This window comes from Ambystoma mexicanum, chromosome 10 (genome assembly GCF_040938575.1).
Source record: "Ambystoma mexicanum isolate Mex_15411 chromosome 10, UKY_AmexF1_1, whole genome shotgun sequence".
NCBI classification, from domain to species: Eukaryota; Metazoa; Chordata; class Amphibia; order Caudata; family Ambystomatidae; genus Ambystoma; species Ambystoma mexicanum.
In genome coordinates, this window is record NC_090932.1 from 1,017,402,868 (window position 1) to 1,017,410,077 (window position 7,210).

The following is a 7,210-nucleotide window of genomic DNA, read 5'->3' on the forward strand; positions in this document are numbered from 1 at the left end:
CAGGTTTACTCCCTTTAAGTCCCCTTACGCTCTTCATTCTTGCTCTAATCAGAATGATAAACAAATAGCATTTGAGGGCCAACATTATCAGTCTACGAAGAGGTTACTTCTGTTCTAGTATTGATAAAGGATACTTTTTATCAGTATCCAGGAAGGTATGCAGCCTGTAGTATAAATGCAGGACTGTATGTAAAAGGTACATGTAACCCAGAATAGACAGAGAACTCACATAAGCTGCCTCACAGAATGCAAAAGTGCTCAAGCATGGATAGAGGAGACCAATTGGAAGGAAAGAGATATCTATGCTTACCATGGCATGGATAATGGATGCAGATAAGAAGCTACCAGGAAGGTGTCTGAATCCAGACAGACTGAGATAAGAAGTGGGATATGGTTTTCAAATAGTGTTGCCATTAGAGATCAAAGGAATAAGTGCCTATGGTGTGCTGGACTGGCAATTTTGAGAGGTTAGGCAATACAAGATTAAATGAGTTGCCCAGGATCCCACATTGTTTAAGGGGCAGATTTGTGGCAACTCTGCAATTTCTGCATTTGAACACTTTCTTTTCCAGTTCTTATCATCAACTAAAACAATCTCATTTAATAAAACTGACATGGAAAGTACAAAAATCACATGACCGAACATGACTATTTGAAAAAACAAAATATTATAGAAGGGTGTTAAGCAAAATGGGAATGATTCTAGCTACATTCTCTCCATCATCAAGGGAAGTATATGAGTACAAGCCAATCGATTTGATTTAACACATTCAATCTGTGGTTTTCTTTCATATTTTAAAGCTTTAAATACTTCCAAAACAATGGCTTGTGACATTGTCATTTATATGCATGCATAAAAACCTTTCACTTTTACAATAAAGCAAACAATTTTTTGTGTCAAACAAGCAGCCCTTAAAATATGCTTACCCGAGGCCTGCAGCATCTGGTCCACCTCTCTTCCAGTCAAATGGCCTACATAGGAAGAAAGATCATGCAAAGGGCTCAACAATGCCACTGCATGCATGAAGGCAAACCTCACAGAAGACAGCACAGTAATGTAAGAGATATTAGATGATTTGACAAAGTCAGAATACAAGCATAAATGATTTTGTTCCACAGTCTTGACATTGGATACTTATTCACCTCTTGGACTACGTTTATGCTCATCTTTGGAGGTGATGGCTTAGGTTTTGCAACACCCCATCTGAACAAACCAATTTCTAGACCTTCACCGTACAGATGATATGTTAGTTTATAGCAGCCTCTATCTGGTACGGGTACATTGCTGATAAAAGAACCTGTTGTGCTATAAAACCAAGTACATATGCAGGCAGGTTTATAAACTTCAAACGTAGGAAAGGCTCAGCCAGCTTTGCTGGAATGTGCTATTCTAATCTTGCATATGATTACATATCTCTGCAATGAGTGCTTAACACACTGGGCTAACTTGTTAACGACTGTGGCCTTCAATTTATCAATATGCATTTCAACTTTAGCTATTGCACATGATCAACATAATTCCCACAGGAAGGAAAGAATGCTAGAGTTATGCTGTTAGGAACACACAGACTATGTATACCACAGTGTACACAGTAAGTATTACATGATGAATTCATCAAGGCAGAATGTACTTGTCAAAACAGACAGGCAGTGGGTTTAGAACCTCAGCAGCATGCCATAAAATATCCTGACATGTGCTATTTAAGTCTGGGGAATAATGGAATCTTTCTTCTTTAGATCAGGCAGCCTTGTGGAGCCCTCTCCAAGATGGGGGCCCTGGGCAAATGCCCCTTTTGCCCTCCCATAAAAACGTCCCTGCGTAACCGCAGTCGTGATTATGACGTCCTGAGTAGAAAATAATGAGGGATAAGTCACTGCAAACACTTCAAGAGCCATGGTGCTATAACCTGAAAATTTGTGTTAAGACATAGCACATACCTCGAAAAATAACTTCACAGCTAAGGTGATGAAAATTCGTCGTGGAGCAAATCGTTATGGATATCCAATTCATACAAACACTTCAAGCCTCAACATGGCATGACCTACCGAAGCATAGGGTTGTCTATGTTAAAGACTCACAAACTACCATGGCGGCGACTTGGATTATCACACTGTACGTGTAAGGTAATATGCTAGTTTACCCAAATATACTGCCGTCTGAATTTGTCAAATTCTTGCCGCAATGAAGTCTAACCGGCGTGTGCAGTGGCAGGCATAGCTTTTGGAGACACTGGGCTTTTGTTGGTGACTCATGTGATTCTATTGTTTAGGTTCTAGTTCAACTCCAGATTTTATTCAGACATTATATAGAATTTATGCCATTTTTCTGTTTCAATTGCTCTTTGCGCATAAGTTTTCCTTTGTTATTCCTTTTTTCCATGTTCCGGTGGTGACATGTTCCTGTTTATTTTATTCGGCAATTTGTTCTTGGTAATGTATACCCTATGTGTTGTTTTTATTCCTGTTTTTATTTTCATTTATTTTTCTTGCTATTTTGTATATTTTGCCCTGTAATCTATCTCCTTGTCCATGTTTTGGGTTTGCAATATGGATTGTGTTTAATACTATGCATTTACATGTTTTGCTATCACTTATTTTGAGCAGAGCGTTGCCTTGAAAAAGACCTTGGAGGTCGAAACACGTGTTGGCATACAACTCTGACATAGAACTCTGACTCCTGAATATGGACATAATTAAACCTTGAAATACAATTTTGAGATTTCTATGAGTAGCATCCTTGAGGACTTGTTTCATTGGCAACATTGAACTGTATTATTTAAGGTTTTGAACTCTTGTGGTGCTAGCAGCGCATCAACTTGGTGGAATAATTACTGTTTCTTCCAAGACAAAAGAACTCTGTTTGAAAATTGTGGCTTTTAACTAGACATTTCCTCTAAGCATAAAAAAGGGATAAGGACAATAATATGGACACTCTGAGCAGACCCTCCAGCTTATAGCGATTTTGCGATCAACGGCCGTTTTGCAGAAAATGCCTCAAAAACTGCTGTTTTTGCACAAAAAAACCTACAAAAACTACAATAAAAAAAAAAATCCTCAGAGTCCCAGATTCTCAAAACGTATCAATGCAAGAAATGAAATGCGCAAACACATCTCATCACTTGCGCCCAAAAAAAGAGCAGCCCAATCCACAAGGCAAATGTGCCCATTCAGGTGTCCCTTGTGGATTTTATATGCAAGCCCATTCAGATCGCCTTTTTCAACGCTGAGTAAATCAGGGGGCGTTTCTGCCAATTTAAAAGCGCATCCTAAATTTCCACGCAAGATGCACTTTTAAATGTGCAAAACCTGTAGGCAACCCTACACGCACGGGAGCTGGGGGTGCCACTGCATGACAGGGGACCTCATTACAAGTCCGGCGGTAGCCGTGCCGGTAAAAATGGCACGACTGGCGCCCGAGTCATTTTTTTTCTGGCAGTCCCACCGGCCAGATGCTGGGAAAAAGAAAATCCCCATTCCCATTGAGTCCCATTGGACTCAATGGGAATGGGGAGGACGGATGCACCGGCACTGTGTGCAAAAGTGCTGGTGCATCTGTCAAGGTCGGCCAGCGGGTGGCATTCCGCCCGCCAGGTCAGACCTGGCGAGCGGAAAGGCAACTGCTCGCAGAACTCATAGTTTGCCGTTCCGGAAACAACGATATCGGCAAGTTTACCGGTACCGTTGTTTCCGGACCGGAAACCTCATAATGACCCCCAGGGGCTTTCTTGACCAGGTCATGCATTTTTTTAAGGTATATGAACCAATGCTATGTCACTTGCATTTCTGTTCCTCAAACAGGATAGAAATGCCTTTGTTGGGTCGCATTTTACAGTGGACGCGCTGGGTGCTTGCAGAACACTGTCGGGAGAGCGCTTCTATTCAAGGTACTACCCATTTTGACTGCCAAAAATCGATCGAATGGTACAACTTGACCTTTTTCGCCAGTACCATTCGATCGATTTTTATAAATACCGAACATGTGGAGCGGGGGTTGCGGGGGTGTCACCCGCTCCTTATGTTCAGTATTTCGGCATTGGGGGTTGCAGTGGTGTCCCCCGCTTTCTCAAAATTGGAGGTGATGGACTGAAAACAAAAATAACAAAAAACTAAAAAGGGACCCTGCGGCGGCGGATCCGTCCTGCGTTAGAGGGACTGATCTGACATCATAGGGTTTGAGGGGAAGCGGCAGCGACCAAGCAGTTACCTAGGGGAGGGGATGGGTTGGTGGTGAAAGGTACATTTTGGGTTGTTTGGCTGAAGTGAAAATCTATTTGCTGCAAAATTGAAAATAAATTCTGCCAAGCCAGAGACATCTGAGATTCTTCCTATTAAATTAATACAAAAGATACATAATGACACCCTGACTCTCTTTTAGCCTTGCATTCTGCCTCTTTGCTACAATGTGGCAATCTAACACCCTCCAGATAATACAAAATGTCCCGCAAAAATGCTGCAATACATAAAGGTTTGTGCTGCAAAATTTGCCATTTCGTGCCGCAAAATCCTGGAAGGTCTGTCTAAGCATCACAGTTGCAGGGTGAAAAAGAAAATTGCACATCCAAGCCAACACGAATTTTGAATCAAGTCACACTCAAGCATTGCTGAAAACCAAGACTCTGATAGACTACAGACAAGACTTTTTCTCTGAGAGCTTAACGCAGTATCCTGAAGCAGCCAACACCAAGACTTTGTTTTACAGAACTTATGGTATCTCCCAGCAGAAATCTCACATGGGATGTACTCACCTACTTCCAGTTAGTGGTAATATCCTATCAGTGACTTATAGGGAGAGTAACCTGTATGACAGACTTTGTTCAAGATCCTGCCAACAAGAAAGTAATCCGGCAACGGCTTACTGTCATTGCAGAAGCCCTCGCGGAGCTGCCAGAGTACAGTGATAAGGGCACAAATGCTTCCACCACAGGCGATAATAGATAAACTCACTTACACCCTTTTCTTTCACATAATCGAGGAATGCCCAGCACTTGTCGGGAGGACAAGAGACACACTCACGTACATCAGAGATCCAAGAAACACCAAACATTTGAACCAGCTGTGGACCAAGCTAAACTATGTGGTCACAATCCACGCAGCAGGAAAGTGCAGAGACTGTTCACATCAAAAGAAAGGCCTGTGATCCAGAGCCCAGCAAAGGAAGGACAAATGTCCCTATCACCGGAAGACAGTAGATTTGCATACCACGTCTTCTTTCACCTCATTGAGAACTTTCCAAGCCTAGTGGGGAGACCTAACAATGTTGACGTGCTTGCATTCCTCAGAGATCCAGTAAAGAACGCACAGCTCAACATGCTCCTGCGAGCCATAGTAGCACAACTGAGAAGTAATAATGTCCATAGACTTCTGAAAAGAAACACAGTTCTTCATCTTTCCGCAGTGGGACAGATCCAGGAGACAGAAACACAGTTCTTCATCTTTCCCCCGTGGGACAGATCAAGGAGACAGAGAAACAGTACTTTATCTTTCCGCCGAGGGACAGATCGAGAAGAGCAGAAACGGGAACTTCACCGTCTTGTTTTTCTTTTATTTTTCATTTTAATTTTTTCTTTAAGTTTTCTAGGTTTGATTTTCGATGGTACCAACTTCCTATTTCTTCGCATTGAACAGGTTCCAGCATGTCTTCAGGACTAAAGCAAATTCGGGGAGTACACTGGGAACTTACCTATTTTAGATAAGCATAATGAATGTATTTACCAAAGTTGTTAGTCTAATCTTTTTCCATAGTCTAGTGGGAGAACTGTTTCGCCTAACCAGAGACAATCGTCACCCTCAAGAGGGGGGACTCTGTAAGGCACTTGACACTTGAAAACAGTTTGAGAAACAGCAACAGAGTAAGTGAAAGGAACTGAACACTGACAATAGACTCATGTTTGAAATGGGGGCCCAGAACAGTAACTTGGTCCTACCGCAAGCAGAGGGGCAACCCCGCTTCCCTGAAAGGAAATGCTGCCAGCTTTATATCGATCCATTATGTGTATATGCACAGTAATTATCATTGTTTTTCTGTCATTAACAATCCAAACTGCTTTTTTCATAGGTGCACGAAGCGTTCCAGTTTCAGTGCACCCATCAGATAATGTATGCATGAATCCCACGAAAGCACCTAGACCTTATATAGTTATTCCCTTCCCAAGAAAATCTGATGGCAAAGTAAACAAACTAAAATTGAATGTAATTAGCAGTGATTCATATACGCTTGAGGTAACGAATGAAGAGAAAATCTGGAGACATGGTCAGCGCGGAATGAATGAAAATGTAGCACTGACCACTACATGCACCCAAACACTGAATGCACACGAAAAAGGGCAAGTGTCAATGGCTACAGGACCTCGAACGGAGACAACAGAAAGTACGAGACTGCCTACCAAACAACCAGTCTCAGAAGGCAGTGGAAGAGCCCGAGCAGAAGTAAGTGAGAGACCCACTAAGGAAGACATAAAAAAGGCTCTCAAAAAGACAGAGGCAGCTACAAGAGAATTCTCTGCAAGGACTCTAATGGTGATAGACAATTTGTTCCCGTTTATAGCTAGTGCGAATAAACTGCATGAGGAACTGAAAAATAGAACCAGAGACTATAATGACAAGCACATCAGTTCCTACAAGTACCAGGCCCACGATGCGGCCACACGTTGGACAGATGGTAAACAGATGGTGGGTAAAAACACTCTACGAAAGTATACAATAGGAGTGGAAGAGAAACGCAGAATCTCCTCCTACCACAGCGATACAGGTAATGAAGCCTGCCCCTCTGACAAGCATGATTGAGAGACCCCCAGCATGGAAAAGCTGTACAGACACATTTAAAGATATAGTTATATCAAACTACAGAAATACACTAAGGATCAAGTGAAGCCCACATGAAGATAACAACGAACTGAATGACTACCTGGATAGCACAGCACAAATGGGAAACAACATTTGGTACCAACACATGAAGGAGGTCAGAAGAAGACAAGCTGAAGGAGAATGCTTCGTCTGTGCACTTCTACCGTACAGCATTGAAAAATCCAAAATCTTTGTGGCAGTAGAAATTGACGTCCCTACAGCACACTGTATGTCACACGTGGCAATGTGCAACACCAGAGGACAATTTATGGGGAGAGATGCCTCATTGATATGGGCAACTGAAAAGGATGACCCCGATGAAGACAATTACGTCCAGGATATCAAGACAAGAAACAGAGCGCATATC